This window comes from Pieris rapae, chromosome 23, assembly GCF_905147795.1.
Source record: "Pieris rapae chromosome 23, ilPieRapa1.1, whole genome shotgun sequence".
Lineage (NCBI taxonomy): Eukaryota > Metazoa > Arthropoda > Insecta > Lepidoptera > Pieridae > Pieris > Pieris rapae.
In genome coordinates this window covers 4,245,905-4,272,762 of record NC_059531.1, presented here as the reverse complement: position 1 = coordinate 4,272,762, position 26,858 = coordinate 4,245,905, and the positions used below count along the sequence as shown (strand labels likewise).

Sequence of the window (26,858 nt, the reverse complement as noted above, 5' to 3'; positions counted from 1 at the left end):
CCTAAAATGGTAGTTGAATTACTTGGTTATTTTTAGCCATGATCGTTGCAAAGATTTCTTAGTTTACAATAAGCATAACCGGCAGGACCTCGAATATATATATAATCTATCTATCCAATATATCTGTCGTAATATGAGGTTGTATTTATCTGTGTGCCCTTGCATGTGCCAATTTCCTAACCTATGAATTTTTGACTAAATATCCTACAATCCCTAAATAAGGCAGAGGGCGTCCACAGTGTCTCCATCGCTGTCAGTCTTGGTCTTCGTATTTCACCTAGCTCCAAGTCTTTCCGGCTCTGTTTGCCTCATCAGCAACTGTAGGCCAGGTTTTCTTGGGGCAACAACGCTTGCGTTTCCTTGCGGATTCCAACCAAGCCTCGGTTGGGTAATATAATAAGAGATACACGATGACATTTGTCATTTTGACTTTTGCAATGATAACTGTCAAGTGCAAATAGTAGTCTTTGTAATTTAATGGAAATATTAACTTGTTTGAATGTGTTTCGGAAGCGGACGGTTATCATAATTACTACTTGTACAATAACATGACCTTGAGCGTGGGAATATTATATTTATGGTGCTATATCATCGTTTTTAATTGGATATATGTAGTAGTACTGTTTGATATTCATAGACATGGTAATTGGTCTATGCACAGATGCCAAACTGGCAGGTAGAGACCTGGCCACAGACGCACGTCTTGGTTGAAAAATCACACAATGATTTTGTTAAAGCATCAAGGTATATAGAAGCCATCGCCAATATTCGGTAGGAGATGACACTAGAGAAGAAAAATAAGATGCCAACTACAACCTAGTATTAGGTTAGGTTTGATTAAAAACCCCAAAAGTTGTTTTGTTACTCGACGTCTTACACCTAGGAAACAAGTATAGCGTTACGTTCTATTGTCATTGAACATACTGCCAACATTCAATGCGGATCGGATATGTTATAGATAATCTGTAGACAATTCAGAAACATGAGATTTAGCATCTATGTGTCTCTCTCCTTTGTCAAAAACATAAATCTTTCCATTTTATAATTTATAAGTAATCTTTCAACTGCACAAATACTTAAACAATATACAGCGCCAAAACGGATTACATTGTAACACAAAATTTACGAAACATTAATTAGTTATATACATTAATGTATAAAAGAAAACTGAAATTGAACATTAAACAAACTATAAAAGAAAAAAAGAAATTGTGTACTGCTAAATAAGTTTAAAGCCAAACTAGGTCTTCCCGCTTTATAAAATATTTACTTATACCCTCTTTGGTAAGGTGGAAAATGGAAAATGTCATCATCATAATTTATATTGTAGTAAGCCGAAACATCGGCGAATTACGCAGATAACATTGTCTGAATTGTCTATAGTGTAGACGAAACTCTATGTCCTTGATGTATCCGTCAAATTCTTAATCTATACTAATAAGTATTATAAAGAGGAAACGTTTTTGTATGAATATTTGTAATTTCTTAACACAAAACAACTGGACCAACATTACTAATGTCGGACATTATATGTATATGGTGTTACGATTTAAATATGTGTTAGATATATATTTGTTCTAAAGTAAACTCTGTATATTGATTATGAATGTAATAATCTGAATGGATGTAATTCAAAACGAAGTATAATAAAAGTTTTATGATAACAAAAATATTATAGTCTATTGTCCGACATAGTAGACTTTTATCTACGCGAGTGAAGCCGCGTTCCATTGGTAGTGTTAAATAAATATAATATAATACCTGGTTTGTCTTTATAAGTATAACAAATTGGCCCGCCATGCCTTCAAACCGCACGCTTTATGAATATGAATTACTGAAATTACTACCTACTACAGGAAATCAATTAATCTGTGGTTCATGAGGTATTTGTGGCTAAAAATAGTTTGTATGCAACATACCGTATGGGCAGTGAACTCCTGCAGAATTCTCATCCTAGGAACAACTTAGAACCCCTAATTATCGATTAAAACCCCTAAAGTTTTTGTTGAATTTCAAATAAGAACGTGCCTAAGACATCTTGATTCCCCCTAAATTTGGTGGGAAAACTCTCAAGACATCTTGAATCGTCCTAAATTTGGAGGTAAAACCCCTAAGTTGGCTTCAGTGATATGCGTCTACAGTTATTCATAGTTTGTTAGCGTATTTTTGACATGTGTCTGTCTCTGACTTCATTTTTGAAATGTATCGATTTAGATTCGAGACAGAATCAACAGACTATAAAACAACTGTGTAAAGATGTGGGGTGTCTCTGCATCTTCTAACGCATTTACCACGGGAAGTATTCGCGGCATTCGGGGACTGCCGCGATACAGCAATCTCATAAGCAATTCATAATTGCATAGCAGTTTTATCATATTAATCTACCAGATTAACCTATATAGTCTGTCTCACTCTAACGCGTATCGGCTGCACCGGCGCTACGCTACGTCACCGAACTCGTCAGAGAGATATGAATACGCAGTATGCGTTCTGTCCCACTCTAACGCACCTGCGCTACGTCACCGACACCGCCAGACCGATGTGAGACGCAGTATGCGTTCTGTCCCACTCTAACGCGCATTCGCCTTACCTATATTACTTCATCGTGTGTTAGGTTTTTGTTTTTGTTACGAAATTTATTGCAATAGCATAACAAAACATATTAGCAATCTGTATAAAATGTATTTTGGAGTCGGTAATATTATTATTAAAGCTTTAAAGAAATTATACAATTTGTGTGTTTACGTGTTAAGGTCGAAGCATACATGGAGCGCGGTGAATACTATAAAACCAATCCTTGAACTTTAATTGTAATTCTGTCGCCGTCAATTATTTTTACGATTTGATTTAAAAAAAATAACAGTGTCGCTACAAATTTTTAGGTGGCTGTTCCATGTCTAGATAAAAATGGCAAGTTACTGTTAGAAGGTGCTGTCCACATACAATTGTCTATGATGCACTATGTTTGAATTTGGATTATGTTTTATTTACTTTTGATGCGTTGTCATTTATAGAAATATTATATATTTTCTCTTATAATAAACACAGTGTTAGAAGTATTACTAACGTTTTATTTAATTGCTATAAGCCACTATTCCACCCTATCAGTTAGCAGGCAGTGTTTCCTAACGTCGGGCTCATGCCCCACAGAGGGACAATTTGATTGTTATTGTATTTATTTTGTTAAGTTAATCAAGTATATTTAGTGAAAAAAAATTATTTTATTACATTACATAGATTTTATCGCTGACTTTGAGCGCAGCGACCGTATCAAGAAATTCCGTAACGAAAATAAAAACCTAACACACGATGATAGGTGTGCTGGCCGTACGCGTTAGAGCGGGACAGACTATACAGGCGTGTTAGTCTGACAGAATGGTAGATTGGTATCAAAGAAAAAAAATTTTGAATAAATAAATAATTATAATTGCATAAGTTGAATAAAATGCTATGCATCTTTACTGCGGCAGTCTCCGAGTGCCACACGTTTTTTTAATAGATATTACAAGTTATATTTGTTACAAAGAAAGATAAGAGAAGAATCTGGTTTCCTCTTGATGTTTTTCTTCACATTTGGAGCCAATTTTAAATGCACATATAAAGTGTATATATGAACTTATTATCGGAACAATAATAGCATTAGGTACCATCAGAAAAAAAATTATTTTGTGGTTAGGCTTTTGAGCCCCGGGCCAGCGATATTTTTCTAGAAGATTCCCAAAGAAATATTTAGTTAAAATTTAACAATATTTTTTTCCTCGATAAAATGCCTGTTAATGACACTAATTACTATATCGATAACGTAAAGTTTGACAGAACATTAATTATCACGATATCGTTTGTTTAATGACAACCAATACAATTATGATTGTGCAATTTCGGAACAAAATACGTCAATTTCTGACTTATGACGTACCTACCTACTTATGTCACGCAAACATGTTTACGTAAAATTAATTTGTTTTTATTGTCTTTGGTAACAAAATAAACTCAAAGTCAAACTCAACTTAACTTTATTAATATTATTAACACTTATGAATGTCAACAGAAAAAGTGTTAGATTATTATTGATTCTTAATTTACTAGCAGTTCCCAAGTCAGGGGCGAAGAGCGGACAAGAACTGGCAAGAAACTCTTCACACTTGTTAATCGCCAAGTTTTGAGTCATACAAACTGTTTGTAAGGCAGAGCAGCCTTAAATTTTTGAGCTGGAGCAAATCAATACCAAGCATTAGGACCATAGACAATGATATAATATATAAATAACTAGCGACCCGCCCCGGCTTCGCACGGGTGCAATGCTGATACTAAATACACTACTGAAAATCTGTGAACGTTGTATATAAAAATATGGGTTATCCATAAGAGATAGACATATACCATCTCGGACTTTTCTGTAGACCTTTTCAATGTGTACAATACTTAGGACATTATTTTGATAAAACTCGTAGGGTTCAGCCTGCGTTTGCAATGTAAGCGGAAAAAATGTAATTATTTACGATATCACATTAGAAAGCTCAAAAATAACAGTACTCTCCACTATTTAATAAATGTTATTATAGATATAAACCTTCCTCTAGAATCACTCTATCTATTAAAAAAACCTGCATCAAAATCCGTTGCGTAGTTTCAAAAACTTTAAGCATACAAAGTGACATAGGGACAGAGAAAGCGACTTTGTTTTATACTATGTAGTGATAATAACAATATATAAAAAAATTAAATAAGGAACAAGCTACATTTTAAGTTTTGTCTGTGTTGTGGTTGTAATTGTAACTGGTTGTAGCTCAGCATTATGCTGTGGAGCAGACGTATTCCACAGCGCTGGTCATTCTGCCAGAGACAGCAGCTAGTTTGCGCCTCAAACTAAAAAAAAATTACTATGTACGTTAAGAATATAGAAATAAATAATACTCTTTTAAATCAAATTCAAAAATCATTTATTCATATAGGTAAAATAATGTACACTTATGAACGTCAAAAAAAAAGAAATATTCATTAAATGCTTCTAATTTTTAATTCACTGACAGTTCTCAAATCAAGGGCGTAGAACGGAAGAGAAGAACTGGCAATAAACTCTCCGCCACTCTTTTTAATCGCCAAGTTTTTTTCTTTTACACAACGTTTTTAAGGAGCTGCAACCATTACACCATGTTCCATATGACATATTGAGTAATAAAGAATAATAAAATAAATTAAAAACAAAGATTTGTCCTCTATCAGCAGGAGGCATGGTGAAATAGGAGCACGCACTTACATACTCGTGAGAACAACGCAAATACGTATTAGAAACAACTAATATCAATGTTATATGTATCTTAAAGTTTTTAAAAGTGTTTATAATTGTTTCAGGTAACCTTGTTATTTCATAATAGAAAACCAATTAAAACTTCACCAAATTAACACGAATCAGTTATGGTTTAGCAACAAGCCTTGGTACACACAAAAGAAAGGTAAGTTTTTAAATTACCGCTTATGTAAAAGGCAGTTATATGTTACCTAAGAGTAGATTTTTGAACTCACATCGCACGAGAGACTAATTTTTTTTGTCACTCAACTAAACTTGAGACTAAATGTTTTTTTTTTAATTTCTCACTCAAGGAATCTCAATACAACGAGGAAATTCCAGTTTCAACGGATCCAATCTTTTTGAAATTTGTTAAATGTAGGTTAAGGTATATTGTATATTGTCTGGAAATATATAATCTATTAAATCTAAATAATATTATAAGCGCGAAAGTTTGTAAGTATGGATAAATGTTTGATACTCTTTCAAGTAAAAACTACTGAATGGGTTTTAATGATATAGCTATATAGAGCTATAGTTAGAACAATAATATAGCTTATACATTCAAATAACACATAGGCTACTATTTATAAAGATATTGTGTGAATTGTTCAAAATATCGAGTAGGAAAAATATACCATCTGCGAGCTGTGTTGGCGTGCTCTTCCGAAACCGCTAAAGTTGCACATAATATATAATGTATAATGGAAATGTATATATCTTAAATAGTCATTAATTTTAGTGTTTTATGTAAGCTATCCTTAATATTAATCCTGCGCAGACAAAGTTAGTTTAGATATAAACTCATTAATTCCGACACAAATATAGTATTTACAATATTCTTAACCAACAGTAATAATAATAATAAATTGATAAATTGAACATTTAAACAAATTTAAAAAGTTAGTCCTGTGCCAGTGTACCTTTAAACTTATATATTTATTCTCTGTATTACATTTAAAATTAATCAACTCATTTGGAAATAACTAATAGACGAAAAATATCTATGAAATTGTGTTGTCTATACCAAATATAGAGTACAAGAACTTTTCAAATACGATATTACAGTACAAATAATGTATAAGTATAATATTTTGTGTATTTTACATGAATTACAATGTAAATAATAATTATGGCTAAGTAATATTATGTTGACTTAATTAGACACTATGTTCGCGATATCAGCACTTATACACTACACTAGTTTTGCTCAAAAGGCCTAGTTCCTTTTAGTACAATATACTAAAAAGAATTCACGCAAAACAATAGTCACACAAATGATTTTACATCACTCGTTCCGCAAATTTGTCGTCACATGCGTGAGTCCTTGACAGAATAAAGGGCCCCTAAGACCCCCAACATAAGCCTAGGGTTACTGATACCTATACAAAACAAACGTTTTTTTCAATTTTTGTTTTACGCTTTTATTTTACATCGCGATAATCTAGCGAAAATCACTGCGATGACGTCATACGTTAAAACGCGCTACTTCATGTAAATTTTCATTTTTTGTTTTATAAAACAAAGTGGAAGGAACATAAACGAATATAAAATATTAACATAAATAATCTTCTAACAAAATAACGTTAAGTATAATAATTAAGAGCGAGAGAGGTGATTCGCTATCGTAACAAGTGGAGATCAAGTAGTCACTGCCTCAGAAAAAAGGCCTGAATAATTCTTCCATCTCAGTACCTGTGGGAATTAAAGGCGACCAGCTACGCCTCAGAAGAGAGCTAGCTGTGTCAGTGTATTTATTTAAGATACTTAGGGGTCGGGTTCATAATCTGGATATGTTGGAGATACTGGGTCTACAAGTAGAAACCTGAGACTTATGTCTAAACTGTTGGATGTACCGCGCGCACATTCCAACTTGGTTAGCAAAGCGCCACTCACGCGGGCAACACAAATACTAATTAAAGAAATTTTTATTGAGGTAGACCTATTTGTTTGTACACTGGCTGAGTTCTCAAGAGTTGCTTGCTATATTGTTAGTTATAAGATTTAGGGTCTGTTTCACAATGTCCGGATAAGTTCCAAATAAGCAATTTATTACTTATTGGTAGGATAAACCATCTGACAGTCGTGAAACGCAACAATAGTTGTTGCGTTTCACGACTGTCAGATAGCGCTATTCGTCATGAAGTGTGAAGTTTCTTATTCGGAACTTTTATCTTCCTAATAATTTATGTGTTACATAGCTATTTGGTACTTCATATAAGTATAATTTTTTAATGTTCTTTTATGTAGGATAATTGTGGTTTGGGTATTATTTTAGAGTATATGTTAAGGTAGAATAATGAAGTGGAATAAATAAATTATTTCTTTGGCGTTCCAACTACTGAAATGTTGACATAGTGTTAATTAATAGTATAAAATGTTTTATTAAAAAAATATCCCCACGTAAACGATGGCTGAGAATTGTTGAAGGGGTAACAGTGAAGGGGAGATTGAGAGGCCCGCATCCTTTTTAAAAATATAATTAATAGTAAGACGCTTTTATTAATATAGCCTTGATTGAGAAAGGAAGACTTATAAGGACTAGGGCTATTCCCCGTGTCACATTGGACCCATAGAATACAGTGGTGCACAGAAATTTCACTTGCACACAAGACCAACCATGGTCTTCAAGAACTCGATGTCTTTGTACCTAGGGGATGTGTGAAGAAGGTCAAGGTTGTTCGCAGGGCCAGAACCAGTCTGTTGCACAAAATAAATTTCATTTTGGAAGTCAAATCATAAATTAGACAATTTTTTGTAATGAATACAATAGTCACAGATTATTTAAAAAACGTCTTCTTTTTTTGAAATTTTACAGCCAGGATTATCGTTCTGTAATACCAATTTAAAAAAAATTGGTTTAACGTTCTATGTTATACCAAAAACAATAGACACCAGTCTGTGGCAAGATTTTCTATATTTACAATAACGTGGCAGAATCTATTTTATATGAAACCGAACCAAAGCGTTGCAGAAGATAAGTAAAATTTATTTATTTATTTATTTATTAATTACAGACATGGCTAAACTCACAATAAAATAGACTATAATATATACAATACAAAATTAATTAAAATAACATAAAACACAGTTTATTCTAACCCCTAATACTCTCCAAGTATATCCTCAAATCAGAGTACACTGCCGCCATACGCTCACCAAATAGGTCACTCTCCGGTGAAGAGTCGAGGAACCCATTTAGCATCGAGAGTAGTCGAGGAATGGGAGCTTGTTGACGCTGGACAGTGCGAGCCGAACGCACAGCAAAGAGGTTATGCCTCCGGCAGCGGTAATAATTGTCCGGAACGTACAGTCTGATGATTTCCCCCATCAAGTATGCGCTTTCCGTTTCGTTTTTAATAACGTTTAGACCAAACCTTACCACAGCCAAATCCCTACGAAGCTCTAACGAATTGTACCCCAATACCCCCATCAGGAACTTAGTAGGGTAGAGGTAAGGAAAAAAATTGTACCTTCGTTTGTACAGGATTCTAAGGAACTTCTTTTGCACCCTTTCAACCATATCCCCATAATACTAATAAAATAAAAATAAAATGTTACATTTCTATTTATCACCTGATCTAAAAGGAAGCCACAACAGGAAGTTGCATTGACGTGTGACGGACCGAATATAAACACGACAGCTTCTTTTGAATGACACGAAATAGATTGGTCGAATTTTAAGCGACCAACCGTTCAGACTTCAAAACAACAAACAACAGAACTTAATTCATACTGTCAGGATGAGATTCAGAGAGTGATAGCGCAAACTCCAGTATGTCATAATTCGTTTTTGTCATTCGATAATTCTTAATAAACTTCTAAAAAATTGTTCTTCTTATAAATTCTTACTAAATGATACCCTATCCCCTAAAAAACTTCAGCCTTCATCCCTGCCTTAATTTAAGATAGACCCTCTGGGGGCATTCAACCCAAGAGACTCAGGAGAGAAACCACTGGCCAGTCTATAGTCAACCCCAGACCTCTCCTTCGATACACTTATATATCATCCCTAGTGGATTCATCATTCAATATATGTAAAGTTCAAAAAAGTTTAAGAATCAGTTCCACAAAAAATTGTGCTGTGCCTTTCCATCACAGTTTAAACAAAATTTGTTAGTAAGAGGCGAATGGATATCGTCGAATACGAAAAGTTTTGCATACGTAGACTTCCGGTTCAGAGCTTTTATGAATTTGGTTTACGAGTGTTATTTGTGTGAGCTTATTATTCTAAAGCTCGGCTGAATACAAAACCATAGAGGCGTAAGCTTTTCGGTATATGTATTTCAATGCTCAGATGCGATAAGAACTTGGAAATCATGGTAACACAGGAGACAAATCACGTGGCCGACCACCAACCAGATGGACTGATCATATGAAAGTTTCCTTACGATGTTTTCCTTTAGCGTTCGAATGTTAAATTCGCACATAGACAGTCCATTGGTGCACAGCCGGGGATCGAACCTACGATTACCGATAAGAGTCGCGCGCTGATGCCACTAGGCCAACATTGCAATTAAAATTATTAACTACTGTTTTAACCTACCAACAATACAACTAACATTGTATTTAACCATTATATTAAACAAAAGTTTACCCTGGTTATTTTTTATATATACCGAGTTTATCTAACAAAAACCAGAATACAATTTTATTAATGTTGTTTTAAAAAATATACTCGAATATTCCATTCAAGTTTATAAAGTTATGTTTGTTTAAATAAAACCGTGCCTCACACATGTGCAAAATTGTTCTAATTGAACATTTGTTTAAATAAAACGAACAATTGGCAAATTAATTGGATTGTTATTGTAAAAATTCTAATGAGTCACGAATGGTCGCGTCAAGTACATCTTGCTCTATCAGAAATAGCCTAAGAGGATCTTCATGTTTTATGGAGCAAGAGAAGGCAGTTAGATAACAGTTCACCAACCGTTAAAAGGCCGGCAACGCACTTGCGAGCCCTTTAGCAATGTCAGTGACTATGGGCGGTATCACTTAACATCAAGTGAGGATCCTGCCCGTTTGCCTGTTACATAAAAATATTTTCTGCCCAACACAACCTTAAGTGCTTCGTTCTTTTCACGAAGGTTTCTAAGTTGTATTTGAAAATACTGGCAGCTGATGTTACAATGAAGCCTCGCGCGTGCATTGTCGATCGGTATATAATAAAGTTCAATATAAATCCAGGGTGGGTTTTGCTGCACAGTAGGTCTAACCTCGAGTGGGTTGAGCTTCGCCCGTTCGGGGCATATTTCCCCTTCGGGTAGTGATTCCATGCAAGCGCCCTACTGATACAAAGCCTGTGGTACGCCATACTGGGGCGAGCCATGATCTATGAGTATGTTCTATACTCTTATAGTCTGTAGTCACAGGAGCAATCTGCAGTCTACACCACTGCAGCGCGGGAAAGAACAATACACATAGATAGATAGAGGTTGTCAATACAAACATAAAATCTAAATTATTTTTTTTTGGAATGGAATCTCGCTGTTGGCCTTAAGGGCCTTTACAGCTCAGTACGGGCTGTTTGGCGAGCTTAGCTCAGCCTGAAATAAAAAAAAATCTCAAACACTACATACATATTATATGTATGTCGTTGTATTATCGCGTTCTTGATACGCACAACGCCATCTGTTGTTTAATAAATACACGAAATGGTAAATTTAGACATCTGTGCATTGTAATGCTATTTGCACAGATTACATAACAAACAAACGCGAGACAATAGCTTAGCTTGTAATTATATTACTTGTTTGTTTTAACTTTAAGTGCTTCGTCTTAATAAGATTTTAATAATAATAATAGTAATCAGATTTTAACAAAAAACATCGGATTTTAATAGTGACTATACATTTCTGTTTTTAAAACAAGGATCGATATCCTTCTCGATAGAAGAACTAGCAATAAACCATCACTCTTTGACATGTGACACTCTTTTAAAATCTAACAACCTAATATGATAAATATATTTTTTTTATAGCACAGGGGGCAAACGGGCAGGAGGCTCACCTGATGTTAAGTGATAACGCCCATGGACACTCTCAATGCCAGAATGCTCGCGAGTGCGTTGCCGGCCTTTTAAGAATTGGTACGCTCTTTTCTTATCTTAAAAGGCCGGCAATGCATTAGCGAGCCTTCTAGCAGTGGACTCCTGTTCGTTTGTCCCCTGTTATACGAAAAAAAAACATACACACATGAATTAGTCATTAGGTTTTTTATGGTGGAATTAAAATTTTAACAGGTAATGCAAGTATCATATTTAAAATTTGATAATTGATTAATCAGGCGTTTCGTGTGAAAAACGCCATATGTACACCGGAGCAGAGATTTTGTTGTTCCAGGAATAACCTGATGCTCTTATTAGAACTATGGACCACACATAAACATTGAGTTAATGTTAGTGGTTGCTGTTTTACGATCCTATTCATCATCAGAGTCAGGGAAGCGATGCGTAATTTGCGTGCTTTTGAAACCTTCGAATGAATAATTCTTTTTAAGTTAAAAAGAAGAGAAAGAAGAAGCATATCTTATATCTTTAAACGAGCAATTCTTGTATATATATATATTATATTATTATATTATTCCAATTATATATATATATAATTGGAATCTCGGGATCGGCTCCAACGATTTTCATGAAATTTAGTATACGGGGGGTTTCGGGAGCGATAAATCGATCTAGCTAGGAATAAATGATAGAAAATAACAAAAAGGTGGTGTTTGAGTAGTCCCAATTTAAACTGAAAAATGTATCTTCCTGACATCTATTGGCGAATAATAATACTATTTTTTGTTTAAATTGCTTTAACGACACAACAACACTAAAGCTATTCCAGCATATTTAATCTATATTGTTCATATTTCATCATTTTATTAGTATGTAATTCGTACTTATATATAATTTCCAAAAACACAATTTATAAAAAAATAAAAATACCGAGCAAAGCTCGGCCATCAAGGTACTAATTTGTTTAGGAGAACGGAGAGACTTTGAAAGAGAAAGAAGAATCTTTTAGTGTCTCTCCGTTCTCTCTCCTTCGGCTAGCTGAAATATACCTAGGAATAACAATTTGAGAAGTTCTCTAACCAATGGAAAATTCTAGAAAGATTGCAGTCAATTCCTCTTTGGAACAATATTTAATAAAATAAGAAAAAAACTTTAGTGGTTTAGGAAGAAATGTTTAGGTTCACGAAACACAGAAAATTTTATGTAAAAAATATTAAATTCAAATTACAAATAATTTTTTTAAAAGCCCCCTGCGGGGCGTGGACTCCACGTTGACTAGACTGTGGAATCGTCTTGATTTTATTTCCCTTTAAATTAAAAACCTCAGAGTTGAATGATTGTACTAGGATAACATTCATATTATATAATTCAGAGGGAGTTAAAAATATCTTAGATTAATTTTACCATCACTCAGTGTGAAGATCAAAGCTACAGATTTATATTCATAGCCGAATCTTTTAGGATGTGAAAACACTTGCTGTTGACAGACAAAATTATTTTTTTATCCGTTTCTATGTATATAAATACTTACGGAACATAAATAGAATTATCATCAACGATGTATCCAAAAAAATGTTAGGCGTCTCCTTCCTAGAAGTTATGGATCACTGCCGTGTAATGCTCACACAGGGAAGGGATTAATTTTTTATAGGCAAGGGTTTTTTTTAATGTAATAAACGGAAGCTCACCTGAGTTTAAGTGCTACCGCCGCCCATGGACACTCACATTGCCAGGAGCCATCTGGCATCGAGTGTCCATGGGAGGCGGTATCATTTAACATCTTTTTTTTTTTTTTTTTTTTTGAATGGAATCTCGCTGTTGGCCTTAAGGGCCTTTACAGCTCAGCACGGGCTGCATTTAACATCATGTGATCCTGCCCGTTTGCCCCCTGTTCTATAAAAAAAGGCTCACAAGTGCGTTGCCGGCCTTTCAAGAATTAGTACGCTTTTATCTGGAAGGAACCTAAGTCCAGTTGGTTCGGAAATACTTCAGTGGGCAGCTGGTTCCACATAGTGCTGGTGCGCGGCAAAAACTGCCTTAGAAAACGCTTAGATGTGGAACGACGGACGTCGAGCTGATACAGATGGTGATACTTTGCCTTGACGTCCGATAATGAAACTCAGCTGCAGCTAATAGACTATCGTAAATGCCGTAGAAGATGCAGAGAGACCCACATCTCTACGCAACGCCAAGGGATCAAGCCGCGCGGAAAAGGATTGGTCTTCGAAGATTTGAAGAACTCTTCGTCGAATATGTTTTCGAGTAGTTAGACTCAGAGACTTGGTAACAGGCGTAGCCCTGCGGGTATGATCTGAGGATCAAGGTGGGATTTTCTTAAAGCTATTGTCACCTTGATAATTAAGGGTCTGAAGAGGCTGACAATTCTTTAGTAAAACGCTAGAAGAATCAATTATTTAATCAATTACCATCTCAAATTCGCAATATTGGAGTGTTTGACAAATTCAAAAAGCCATTAAAGATGCATGTAAGAATGAACATAGCTGACTGAAATTGTTACGGCTAATGGCGACGTGTATCTCGCTCGTATATATAATATATATATATTAATATTAAGTTTCTCATGTAAATAAAATATTTCTGTTTTGTAATGAGAAATAAAGTTCTTTAAACATTATATTCAAATCTGATTTACTTTAATATTTTCACACGTACGTGAAATGGTGTATCGCGCATCGTCAGCTATAAAATGTATGTCATGCAGTGTCAGCAGTTGATAAACCAAAGACAATATAGATGTGATGGTTTCAGTATACAGGTTTTTATTGCCCTTTGTCATTCTCACAATGTTTACACACAAGTGAACAAAGATGGGATGTTTCTTGGTAAACGCATTCAACTCAAAACTCAACTCAAAATATCTTTATTCATATAGGTAAACAAGTACACTTATGAACTTCAAAAAAAAAAACAAATTAATACATTTACTACCAGGTCGCAAGTCAAGGGCGTAGAGCGGGCGAGAATATTCATTCAGATTTATTGTACATAGAAAAAGAAGTAGAAGTAGGTATTCATCAGGTTTTAGTGGGATGGGTTAAAAATAAAGTTTGCGTTCCACATAATGCATTTCCTAATATAGAAATATGATTTTGCTTGTTTTGCGACAAGCAAGCTAGCATGTATGTTTAGGGGATATAAGATTTTTGAAAGGCAACGCCTTCAAATGACGCCAAAAAATTACCAATTTTCATCTTCCAGATACTTTCCAGGTAACTACTATTCTAACCAATTGTCTTTGGTACCAGTAAACAAAGATTTTGTAATCTATGTTTTTGCTGTAATCTACATTGTTTCGCAAAGGGTGTGTGGTTCATACAAATCGATCCCGACATTACAGTTGCGGTACGCGTGTCTAGACAGGGCAATATTGCCCTATAGTGCTTTCCAAGACTGACGTTTTCATTGCTTTGCTAGTTAGCAATACCTACCATTCGTAAAAAAGTATATATGTATATGTATTTAATAAATTTTACCACATCATACATAGTACTGTTTAATTTAATTGTAACTATAAGGGCCTGTTTCACAATGTATGGATAAAGTGTCAAATAGCTATGCAACACATAAATTATTCGAAAGATAAAAGTTCCAAATAAGATTGATTGGTTCCGTTTGCCCCCTGTTCTATATAAAAAAAAAAAGATGTACTTCGAATTTCATGTCAAATAGCGCTATCTGACAGTCGTGAAACGCAAAAATACTATTTATCATACCAATAAGTAACAAATAGGTTATTTGGAACTTATCCGGACATTGTGAAACAGGCCCTAAGCATTGTAAATAACTTAGGACGATAAAATAAAACTAGCCCGAGGTTCTTGCCTTTCTTCTTCTGTGCTGCTCGCGAGTCCGAACAGGCGGTAGAGTTGACAATTCAAAGTTATTATGTGATTCAACTGAATAATGCCCAAACCTATTAACCTATCTAAATCCATTTAAAAGTCTGTAAAAGTCATCTGTCGATACAAGCTATCCATGGTAGGTAAATAAACCTTTGTAAGAAAATGGACAGTTCAACTGTGCCAATATCTTAAGATTTTAACTTCCACCAGTTTTTAAAATAATTAAAAAGATATTTGATATGTTTTAAACGTAGACATGTATATTTTAATATAATTTGTCGGGTTTTATTTACTTTATTTGGTTTATATTGATTATCAAATATGAGTGTAAAGAGCGAAGAGATTGCATTAGTCGCCAAAATGTCTTCGTAGGGTTTGGTTATTGGGATACAGATCGATCTGACTGTCAAAATTCGAGTGTCCATGGGCGGCGGAATCACTTAATATCAGGTGAGCCTCCTGCCCGTTTGCCCCCTGTTCTATAAAAAAATCTCAGATTGAAAACAATCTGAGATTGTGGATTAATTCGGTTCGGGCGTAATTAGATTTTCTCTAAATGAGCAGTACATGTTACAAACTCTTTTATCTAAAATGTATGACAATTTAGGTTTATATGTTGAGTATAATAGTTTTTTGTTATTTTAGCTGTAGGATTACGAAGTACATACATTCATCTAACATGTATCGTCGTAAAACCACAGTAACTAGAAACTATACTTGATCGACTATTTTAGTCCTTTACACATGCAACTTATTTTTGGATCAACAGGTGGGAGTTATCTCTAAAACTAATTTAAGGAACGTTAAAATTAGTCTAGTTTAAAGACTATTTACTCAGACTACTTCTAATTAATTTGCTATATTTGTTTTAAATATTGTATTTTTTTATTGTATATATTTTTCTATCGGTCAACACCCTCTGTCTTCTTTGCCGATGAGTAGGGATGCCAACAGGCTCGAATTTAATGACGTGGAATAAGTGATACCATGATGATCTTATGTTCCAAAATAAACGTATTTTATTTGTTTACATACAATTCAAAACAAATAACATAATACATAAAAATATATCTAATAACTAACCTTAAAATTTAATTATTAAAAAATATTATTAAAAGGAGTCCCTTTAGGCAAGGTTCCGAAGATACTAGTAGCGTTCCCCCTTTGAATAGCTAGACTAATTCTTTGTCCGAGGTAGCTGCCAGCTCTGCGGTCTCCTGTGATGTCGACTAACCTTTTTGATATTTCTCTAAATCGCCTTATAGCGCTAGGACCCCACGGACCAAGGGTCTCGACACCGAATGGGACAAAATCATATTCAGCCTAGCCTAGACCCCTGTATTTGCAGACTTTGGCTTTTTCTTTTTTATTTAGAAAAGGCGAAAATCCCACTTACAGCAGACCAATACCTCAGGTAAACATATCATTGTAGTCGTTCTCAAATAATCACAAATCGTACAACAAACCTTAAAGTAAAGGTAACCAAAGATACGAATAAAAAACAATTATAAGAAAATGAAATTAAAAGTAATTTTGTTTGACATATTAACCCAGCCTCGATTCGAATGCAAGAAAGAAGTAATATTTTTCATAAATTGAAAATGAAAATACATTTAAAATGGTCAATTAGTGTTGCGATACTAATTCCTTGATTATTCCTAGTCACCAACTTATTTGTATCTAGTCGTATAGTATTCATATCTATTGAGTTTTGTTCACCTTATCCCGTTTATGTTAGCCTAGTACCGTGCGATTTTAATACATGTTGGAACGATGATGAAAACCTCGCGAGGAAACTGAGTCAACCCAAAAGTCGACGGCGTGTCAGGCACAAGAGGCTGATCACAAACTTGCCCATAAGATTGACAAATTATCATAAAATATATTAATCTAAGTACTTAAAACTGGCGCCACTGTTAATAAGAGTTGCAACTACAATATACTTTAATATGAGATAATGTGTATGTTTGAAATAAATAAATAAATGAGTGCAAGAAATCTTTTTTTTTTTAATATGGCTTTTATTTTGCCATCTGGGCACAATACTTCGCCTTCGTGTGAAGATGGAGAAGGCAAGAAGAAGATTGATCGGTATCTTTGGTACCCTTTTCAAAATTATACAAACTGACTTTAAACATTACACAAGTCAATTGTCAACAACTTATTTGACAAGTTAATTTTCACCCTTCAAATACATGTGTATACACATTCCCACGCCACTTGTCTAGCTGCGTTTGAGGACTTTTTAAAAGATAAATAAAACATTTCTACTAATTTATATCTCAGCCATGGTGTAGTCAAAGGCGCGTTTGTAATAAAAAAGAGTGTATGTACTTATGTACACGCGTTAGAAGTTATACCTACTTCTTTGGCGTATAGGTTAAATATTCAAATTAAACAAAAAGATTTTATTTAAATAAATAAATTTTAAGTAAATACTATCACCGTCGTATATGAAATTGATTTAAAAACACCAAAATAAAATTTATTTATTCACACTGTTTAATTGTACTGTTACGAAACACGTGTTCTAAATATAAAAATACTAGAATATACAACTTGAACATAGTTATCTTATATATCTCATAACTTTACGATGTTGAATTTAGGTGTCGGTGTGCGCGCGCATCGTAAAAATTCACTCTCATCATTTTTCGCCATTGCGCCAAAAGAGGTATAACTTCAAAAAAAATGATGAGATGTGATAAACGATGTATCCTTAGAGATCCGATTTTTTAAATTATAATCAGGTATTAGTTTTACGTGCTTGTAGAATAAGTACGTTGCAGAAATAATAAATAAAATAATATTACAATAACAAATATAAAATATTTACAATATTCTTAACGTTTAAACGTTTAAAAGTTTGGTTGTAATACATTTCATCATTGTATTGCAATAATCCCTTGTAAGAATTAGGGCCTGTTTCACAATGTCCGGATAAGTTCCAAATAAACTATTTATTACTTATTGATAGGATAAACACTATTTTTGCGTTTCACGACTGTCAGATAGCGCTATTCGTCATGAAATGCCAAGTATATTATTCGGATATTTTATCTTTCGAATAATTTACGTGTTGCATAGATATTTGGTACTTTATCCATACATTGTGAAACAGGCCCTTATACTCATTACTCAAATTGATAAAAAAGTTAAAAAAATAAGAACATATGTTAAAATGTTCCCACGCAGACTCAGGGTCAACTGATAGATTAATCACAGTTAATTTTATGCCCCGCGAAAGTGGTCCAGAGTAATTGTAATGGAACATTATTTAGTCTCAGTAAATTTCATATTTCACACTATATTTAACTTGAGAATTAAAGATCATGGACTGGAACCAAGTAGTATTTTCACTAACTGTCAAACTCTTTAACACGTCATCTCTTAGGTTGTATTTCTATGTTCAGTAGAATTTCTAAAGTCTAAGTAAAAAAAAGTCAAAAATCATTTATTCATGTAGGTAACACAACACTTATAAACGTCAAAAAGAAGTGCTTATTAAATGCTTCTTATTTTACACTTACTGCCAGTTCTCAAATCAATGGCTTAAATCAGACGAGAAGAACTGGCAATAAACTCTGTTTTTTATGTCATGTCATGTTTCTTAGGAGCAACCATTACAGCATGTTCCACATGACATCTTTAGTAATTAATTAAAAATAAATTAAAAACGAAGGTCTGTCCTCTATCAGACGGAGGCATGGTGAGAAGAACGCACTTACATTCTCGTGGGAACAACACGTTAATAATAGAAATAAATAATATAGCCACTATACTAAAATTTACAAACAGTTTATAGTTATTGTTATTAATTCAAAAATATAATCAAATCAAATCAAATATAAATTTATTTATTCAATTTAGATGCGACTTAAGACTTTTTGAATTTCAAAAACGTTTACAAAATTCGCGAAAGAGCAAAACTACGCCATCCGTTCGCAAGACTACCAGGAGGTCTCGTTCTGAGAAGAACGGGCAAGAAACTCAGCAAGTTTTATCCTCCCTTTACATACAATAATTCAAAAGAAAATTTCATAAACCACAACGTCATTTAAGTTGTTAACAATACCTTACAGAACAGCCAATATGATAATGTAATAAATAAAATATATAATTAAACATACATAATATCACTATGATCTCATTCTGCGAACATATAAAGATATTGTCGGAGACAGCACTGGTTCTTGGTCTTGGTATCACAAGCTTCGCCATCGCACATATCCCCTAGGTACTAAGCATATAAATGGATAATTATAGAAGTTTATTTAATTAAAAAAATATTCCGTCTTTTTCTGTCAACTATAGGTGTACCACAAATAACGGTTCGGTGGCCGATAGAAGTGGTCGATACACAATTCCTACTTAAATTATAAGTCCTGAGTACATACCTTGTTATAATGTCTCTTTACCAGGAAGAAAGGCACACTATTGTCAGCTGTAAGGATTTGGAGAAATTCTATTAGTTAGTTAGGTAGGTAGGTAGTTAGGTACGTTCTTGAACACTTACTATAAAATTCTAAATAGTGGACGTAAGTATTGACAAATATAATTAACAAAAAGTATATATAAAAATGTATCTTAACACGAGTAAATCTCAACAATGACTAAACAAAATGTGAGGATTGGCCGAATCAAATATAAAATTAATATTATGTATTTCTAACAATAGGAGTTCATATAGAAAGTCGCTGAAGCTTCTAGATTCTTGAATAATTTGAAGGGATAGGTAGTTATTGGAGACAAGAAAATGGAGTCTTTTAAATGTATATTTGTCAAGAAGAATAGAATACTGAGCAGGAATATGACAGTTATGACGCTGATGGAATGATACAGTGGTTCCTATATGGCTGTGGACCCGTATCCTTTATCATTTCTTATTTTATAAACTAGTGATCAGCTTCCTATCTTATATTTTGAGAAAGGCCGGTCTCTCGATTGTATATGTGGCCATATCAGAGCAAAAACTAAGTACATAGATGCGTTGACAGCTGAAATGGACTATATATAAATTATTTACACAACTTGACAAAGTAAATAAAGTTTTCACCCGCTCACTTGAAGAGGGACTTTTAAATACAACAATACAGAGAGTTACGCTTGGAAATTTATAATGAGGAAAACTGGAAAAACTTACTAGAAAAGCTCGAAGTTTTCCGCTATTTTAGACTTTATTTTGTCGCGCGAGTTTGAGTGAATACCAAATACAACTATGCATGAATAAGTTCGTAAGAAACGTCTTTGTTCAACCGTTTTTTTCTCCGGCGTACAAATTCTTACCATCAGCAAGTCTTTTCTTTTTATGGATTAATATTTAGCTTTTTATACTCACAAATAACGTGTCTCTCTATTAGTACAATATTTTGTAAAATCAGTTCAGTAGATCCAGAGATTAAGCCATATTAAGCTCAATATAATATTATAGATAAACATTTTGTTAGACAAAATCGGCCAATTGGAGACATTCTTTTAACTCTAAAACTTATCTTAATTACTATCGAAGGTTATCAGTTTGACTTTATCCACAAATTTCTTGAGTAAAAATTATCACGGGATGAGCAATGACTTGATTCAGGCGTTGGAATCTCTATACACTTATAAATGCAGTGGAATTGAGAGCGTTAAGAAGTATGCTGGAAACGCGATAGAAATAAGAGGGATGGGCAGTGTGGGTTAGAAGAGACCGAGGCAGCAGACTTCATCGAATGCCTAGGTTGTTTGGGTATGTAAAAGGGAACGAGAAGCGGAACAAGATTATTTCATAATATTTTTTTTTAAAATTTATTTTAGTTGTTTTAATGATTTAAGTGTATTAATGATGACTAAACCAAATATAATGAAAAAATATAATATTGTAGTCTGTATTCAGTACCAACGCTGTGGACAGGTGAGGCTTTTCACCACTGATTTTGGAGTGACAAGGAAGGCAGTTCGCTTGGGCTGTTCTTGCGAGCATAGCTCGTATCACCTCGACATCCGTCTTTCTACAACTGAGGGTTAAAGTTCTTTCCGCGCACCACCACTATGTGGAACCAGCACGCTGAAGTATTTCCAAACTTATTTGACTTAGGATAATCTTAAAAGGCCGGTAACGCATTCGTGAGCCCTTTGTGTTCTTGGGCGTTTCTGATGATGCTTCGTTGCCTGTTTTGGGCGGCCACGTTTCCCTAAAGTACGTACGTGGAAAGTTAATATTTGGTTCATTTAATCGCACAATTAAGAGTTGCATGGTTAAGTCAGTTAAGAATTTAATTGATTTTTTATAGATATTGTTAACCATTAGATTTAAAATTAATAACAGCTCCATAAATACAAATATTGAATGCCATTAAGGCACTTTCACACTGTCTCGAGTTTATCGATTGCCCCGGCGCTACTCGATGGGGCTATTACGGTAAATCGCTTTTACAATCGTTAGAAATATGCTTAATCGCATAGCGTATGGTAGCGATTGTAAAAATCGTGCTTGGAACCAAACATAATATATTGTTCGAATCTATTCTTCTGGTCTTCATTGCTGAAGATTATGCTTGTCTTGAAATGCTGCTTACAGAATTTTTTTCTTAGAGGAGAAACGCATTACCCTCCACAGCGTGACTTTGTGGGTGGGGGGGGTATGTTTATCTGGAAATCGTCTAGATATAGCGCAGTTAGAGCGAGCCAGGTTATGTGGTGTTAATGCTATTGCATACCCACCAAAACCCCAAGGCGCCACCAACAATCGCCTCACCTGATGTTAAATGATGCCGCCCATAGACACTCACATTGCCAGAAGGCTTGCAGGTTTTAAGAATTGATATGCTCATTTCTTGAAGGATCCTAAGTTGAATTGGTTCCAGTGGGAAGCTGGTTCCACATAGTGTTGGTGGACATAAACTACCTTAAATAACGCTCAGTTATGACGGATGAGATTTTGTATTCTGCCTCGACGTCCGATGAAGAAACTCAGCTGCAGGTATTAATCCGAACAGCTCCTCTGAATGCTATCCGTATCTGGTAGAAGATGCAGAGAGACCCCACATTTATACGCAACGCCATGGGTCCTAATTAAGGGTTCCGGTATTACAATTGCTGTAATTCTTAATTTGTTAATTTACAGCCGATAAAGATCTGACAGTAATTGTACAATTTGCGATTACAATTGTCACGCGATCAGTAATAAGACGTCCGTTTTACTATTTAGTGGGGGCCTGCGCGATATGAGTCGTCTGTCTCGCTCTAATGTAAAGAAAGTGTTAACAAGTGAAAGAGAGCAAAGATTTGATTGATTCATATTGCGGATGCTGTGAGGGGTTTATGCTATTTGTCGTTTGTTTAAAATTAATTAATAGACGTATGATTATCAAAATTGTAGGAAGAATCAGTCCCCGACCAATGTCGCATTTAAATGTTTTTTTTACTTAGTCTCCCTTTTTCATCTACATATCAACATATGGAACATTTTGCTATGCTACCACATTTGCTTTTCCGAAAAAAAACTATTTTATGGGATTTCTCATGTCATTTTTAAAACAATCTGAGATTGTGGATTGACAGATGGTGACAGTCGATCGATCTCCTATCTGCATCCCAATAACCAAACCCTAAAAAGACATTCCAATTTTGGTGACAGATAGAATGCAATCTCTTCCCTCTTTGTCGTGACATTTTACCGAGTTTACACTCATATTTGTTATTAAATGCAAACCAAATAAAATTTAAGATATTGGCACTGTTGAACTGTAATTTTTATACTAAGGTAATAATTATAAAATAAAATAATTTTTATACGGATCCGACCTACTGTGAGAATTCATCACACTACCATGGATATCTTGTATCGACAGATGGCTATTATCATCCGTCGATTGGTTCTTGAAACACTATACAGAAACTCCTGACACAATATTTTTATATTACATATAAATTTAAACACACATTTCACAGTCTACTGGTAATCTGTACAATATAAAGTATTTAATTATTTTTAATCAAAATAAAAAAAAACTATGTAGACATTATTATTAATATTGAAATGCTACCCTCTCGCATGACACCGTCCACGATCCCTCAGCCGAGAGTCGAGACAGCGTAACCACAACCAGTGGACTGTGCGCCTTAGAGTTGTTTGGTACAGTGCTGTGCTGTGATATATAAGTGTCTTATTTACGGATTTATTAATTAAGGTAGGTTTAATTAATTTTAAAATAAGAATTTAATTAATAATGATACGTTATTAAATGTTTATTTAGTAGTTATTTCTGGAACGATTACCTTTTTAAAATAATGTTTTGGAATTAAAATGTAAAAATACGAAAATGTTTAAAATATTAATTAGGGATTTATGTTTAAAATGTTGAACGTTGTTTAGTAAAAAGAATTTAAGAAAATGGTAAAATTATAGAAAATACAATGTACATATTTATAATATTCTTAACTACATAGGTTAAGAATATTATAAATACTTTGTATTTTCTAATAAGTAATAATAATAATTAAATAAAAAATTGTAATAAATTATTTGTCTAAAAAATGATATTACAGAAATTTGAGAAATATAATTTTTATAACAAATATGGATTATTTATAACATTATTTACCTACATAGTAATAATATTTATTACATAAAAATATTAAATACATTTAAAAAGTCTTATCTATTTGCTGGTATTTTTATTTATAAATTGTTAATAATAATATTGTTTATAAAATAATTAATGGTGGTGACATTTATTGTAACAATAACAAAAAAATATAGCAACTGTTTGACAGTGATTAATTAATATGAGCGTTATCTTAATGTCATTTTTAAGTCACGCTTAAGTGGGTCTAAAGTGCACTGTTACCTTTCACAATAATAGTAACAGTCGAATATTTCATTATTAATAATATTAATTATTCAGTGAAGATTTTAAAAAAATATGTTGAATTAATAAAAATGTTAATTTAGTAACATAAATATTACCTAACAGGTCTAAGTAAAAAGATTTTATTGATTCGATTTGCATTTCTTTTATCTACTATCAGCCTATATCATATAATGATTTGTTGGACTGCGTAAATCTCGGAAATTTTACTGATTCTTTTGTCGTATAGCCCAAATATTAATGGTAAATTTCCTTTAATATAAGCCGGATTCCTACCGTCGTAGTTCCTTAAAAAAATAAAAGAGCGTTAAGATGCGTCGTTTAATAAATAAATAACTCACGTCAAAAAAACAAAATTCTATTGGAATAGATACACACATATAAGATATATTATGTTATGTATATGTTATAAGACAAAAACACTAATAGCCAAACAGAAAAAAAACAGATTACATAGTTAAACAATATATATGAAACAGAAAACTAGCAAGTACATTAATCGACAAAGATACATAAAAAAAAAACGAAAGAAAACCGAAATTTAACATTTAAAAACATCAAATACTACTTAAAATTGCAAATTACTGCTTAAACAAAGTCAAAAACTCCGTTTCTTCAAGTACTTCTACTTCCTTACATCTTTCTCTTTGAGGGAAAGATATACTGAAGTGAAGCATTGAACTGAAACATTGGCGAATTATGCAGGTAATCCGAGTTCGTACGAGGCACATGGAATTGTGTATCTTGTTAATTTCTTTTAAAATCCCTCCTCCGTATGGAGGGATTTTAAAAGAAATTAACGATAGCAAATAGGGGCTATCTATCCGCCCATTAAGAATAGCGTGTAAAAATTGCTTGCTGACTCTGATATTTTAATGACTCTAAATAAAAATATTTGTAACCTGCATAACTATCGAAACATTTATATTTTTTAAAACAAAGAAATTTAACAAACTTTTTTTTGTATATTTTCCCATTCCCTTTTTAAGATTCATAAAACAGATTTAATGAATACTTATAACAATTATTTAAGTTAGGGTCCTTAGGGTCCTTCAAGAAAAGAGCGTACAAATTCTTAAAAGGCTGGCAACGCACTCGCGAGCCCTCTAGCATCGAGGGTGTGGGAATGGGCGGCGGTATCACTTAACATCAGGTGAGTCTCCTGCCCGTTTGCCCCCTGTTCTATAAAAAAAAAGTTTTAAATAACGTATAGCCATAGTTCATGATCGGAACTGGCACGTCGTTAATATGGCGGGATGGAAATAGTTCAGTTATATTTAGTTAATTACTTTTCTCAAAAGTTTACACTGACGTTTAGCCTGAAATTAACTAAATACAGTCTCGCCTTTTTATATCGAAAACTTTGGTATTTCCCATATTTTTTGTACAGAGTAAGGCCATGAACATCGTTCGCGTTTGCGTTGCCGGTTTAAGAGTCGGTACGCTCCATTATTGAAGGACCCTAACGCCCAATCTCAATAACCTATCTCAATCCATTATTAACCATCTACGATAGTCATCTTAATCCAAATATTGATAAAAGTGTGCCTATAACCGACGACTATAGTCTATAATATAGTCGACGCATTGTAATAACCACCTGTCGATACAAGCTATCCAAGACAGTTCGGATCAGTGTATGTCGATGAAATTTAGAGTGCGACTCTCATACCTGAGGTCGTAGGTTCGATCCCCGACTGTGCACCAATGGAGTTTCTTTCTATGTGCGCATTTAACATTTGCTCGAACGGTAAAGGAAAACATCGTGAGGAAACCGGCTTTAGACCCAAAAAGTCGACGACGTGTGTCAGGCACTGGAGGCTGATCACCTACTTGCCTATTAGATTTAAAAATGATTATGAAACAGATTCTGAAATCAGAGGCCAAGACCTAAAGAGGTTGTAGCGCCTCTGATTTATTTATTTTTAAAGTCTATTGTTGTACAGGATTCGAAGGTACAGAAATGAGTGTCACGTACACAATGCACGTATTAACTATGATATAACAACAATGGGATATTTGCGTAAAGATAAGAATGACGCCCGCGCAATGTAAATGAAAAATCTTGCTTATCAATTGATAAGGTTTAAGATGAAAACTGCGGTCAAGCGATTTCAAACCTTGAAGATATTGTTTTATTATTAATAATATTTATTTATTTATTAAATACTTGCTCGGTGATAGAAAAGGTCGGGTAATTCTGCGAATAACAGTATGACAAAATTTAAAATTTTAACTTTAGACATACTGATGGTTATATATAACATATTGCTTACCGTTACACCTTGGAGTAGAGTTTACATATATAAGACCTAACTCAACATTTTCATCATCAGACGGAAATTCCACAATGTATCGGTTTTGAGACAGTTTTTGCCGTGGACAAATGTAGGACCACCTACCTGAACTATTGAGTGTTATTTTCGAAATCATTTTTAAAAGGCCGGCAACGCGATTGCGAGCCTACTGGCAGGTTGCCTATGGGTCAAATAGCACTAAATATTTGTATTGTATTAATTGGTTTTACAAGAGAATGAAATTTACTAAATGCTAAATAATTTATTTCATAATCAAGACCGAAGTATTTCCGAACCAATTCGACTTAGGGTCCTTCAAGAACCGAATGGGAAAAGGGATATTTTTTGATATATTATCTCTTTTTTTTATTATTCTTACTGTGTGGTTGTGTGTGTGTTTTTGTTTGTTTTAATGTTATATCTACGATCGTAGCCGTTATAATAATCGATTGAAATTCTGGAGTGTGTTTTTATTGGATATGATGTATATGATTTAACATTGCATTGTTTTCCGATAAGTTTTACGATGAAATTAATCTTGTAGTATAA

The 26,858-nt window shown here is 33.8% G+C and overlaps 1 protein-coding gene across 4 annotated transcripts in view; it reads left to right on the top strand.

Moving 5' to 3' along the window:
* The window catches only part of LOC110995854 (GAS2-like protein 3), a 77,702-nt gene that overhangs the window by 2,791 nt on the left and 48,053 nt on the right, over positions 1-26,858 (top strand). For 2 of the 4 annotated variants that reach the window (XM_045633438.1, XM_045633435.1), the window contains exon 1: positions 23,237-23,331. The exons of 1 other annotated variant lie outside the window; for it this stretch is intronic. The gene's annotated coding sequence lies outside the window, so the exon portion shown is untranslated. Of the gene's footprint in view, positions 1-5,352; positions 5,454-23,236; positions 23,332-26,858 lie in introns of those variants that run through there. One more of the 4 variants, XM_045633437.1, reaches the window with a different exon arrangement.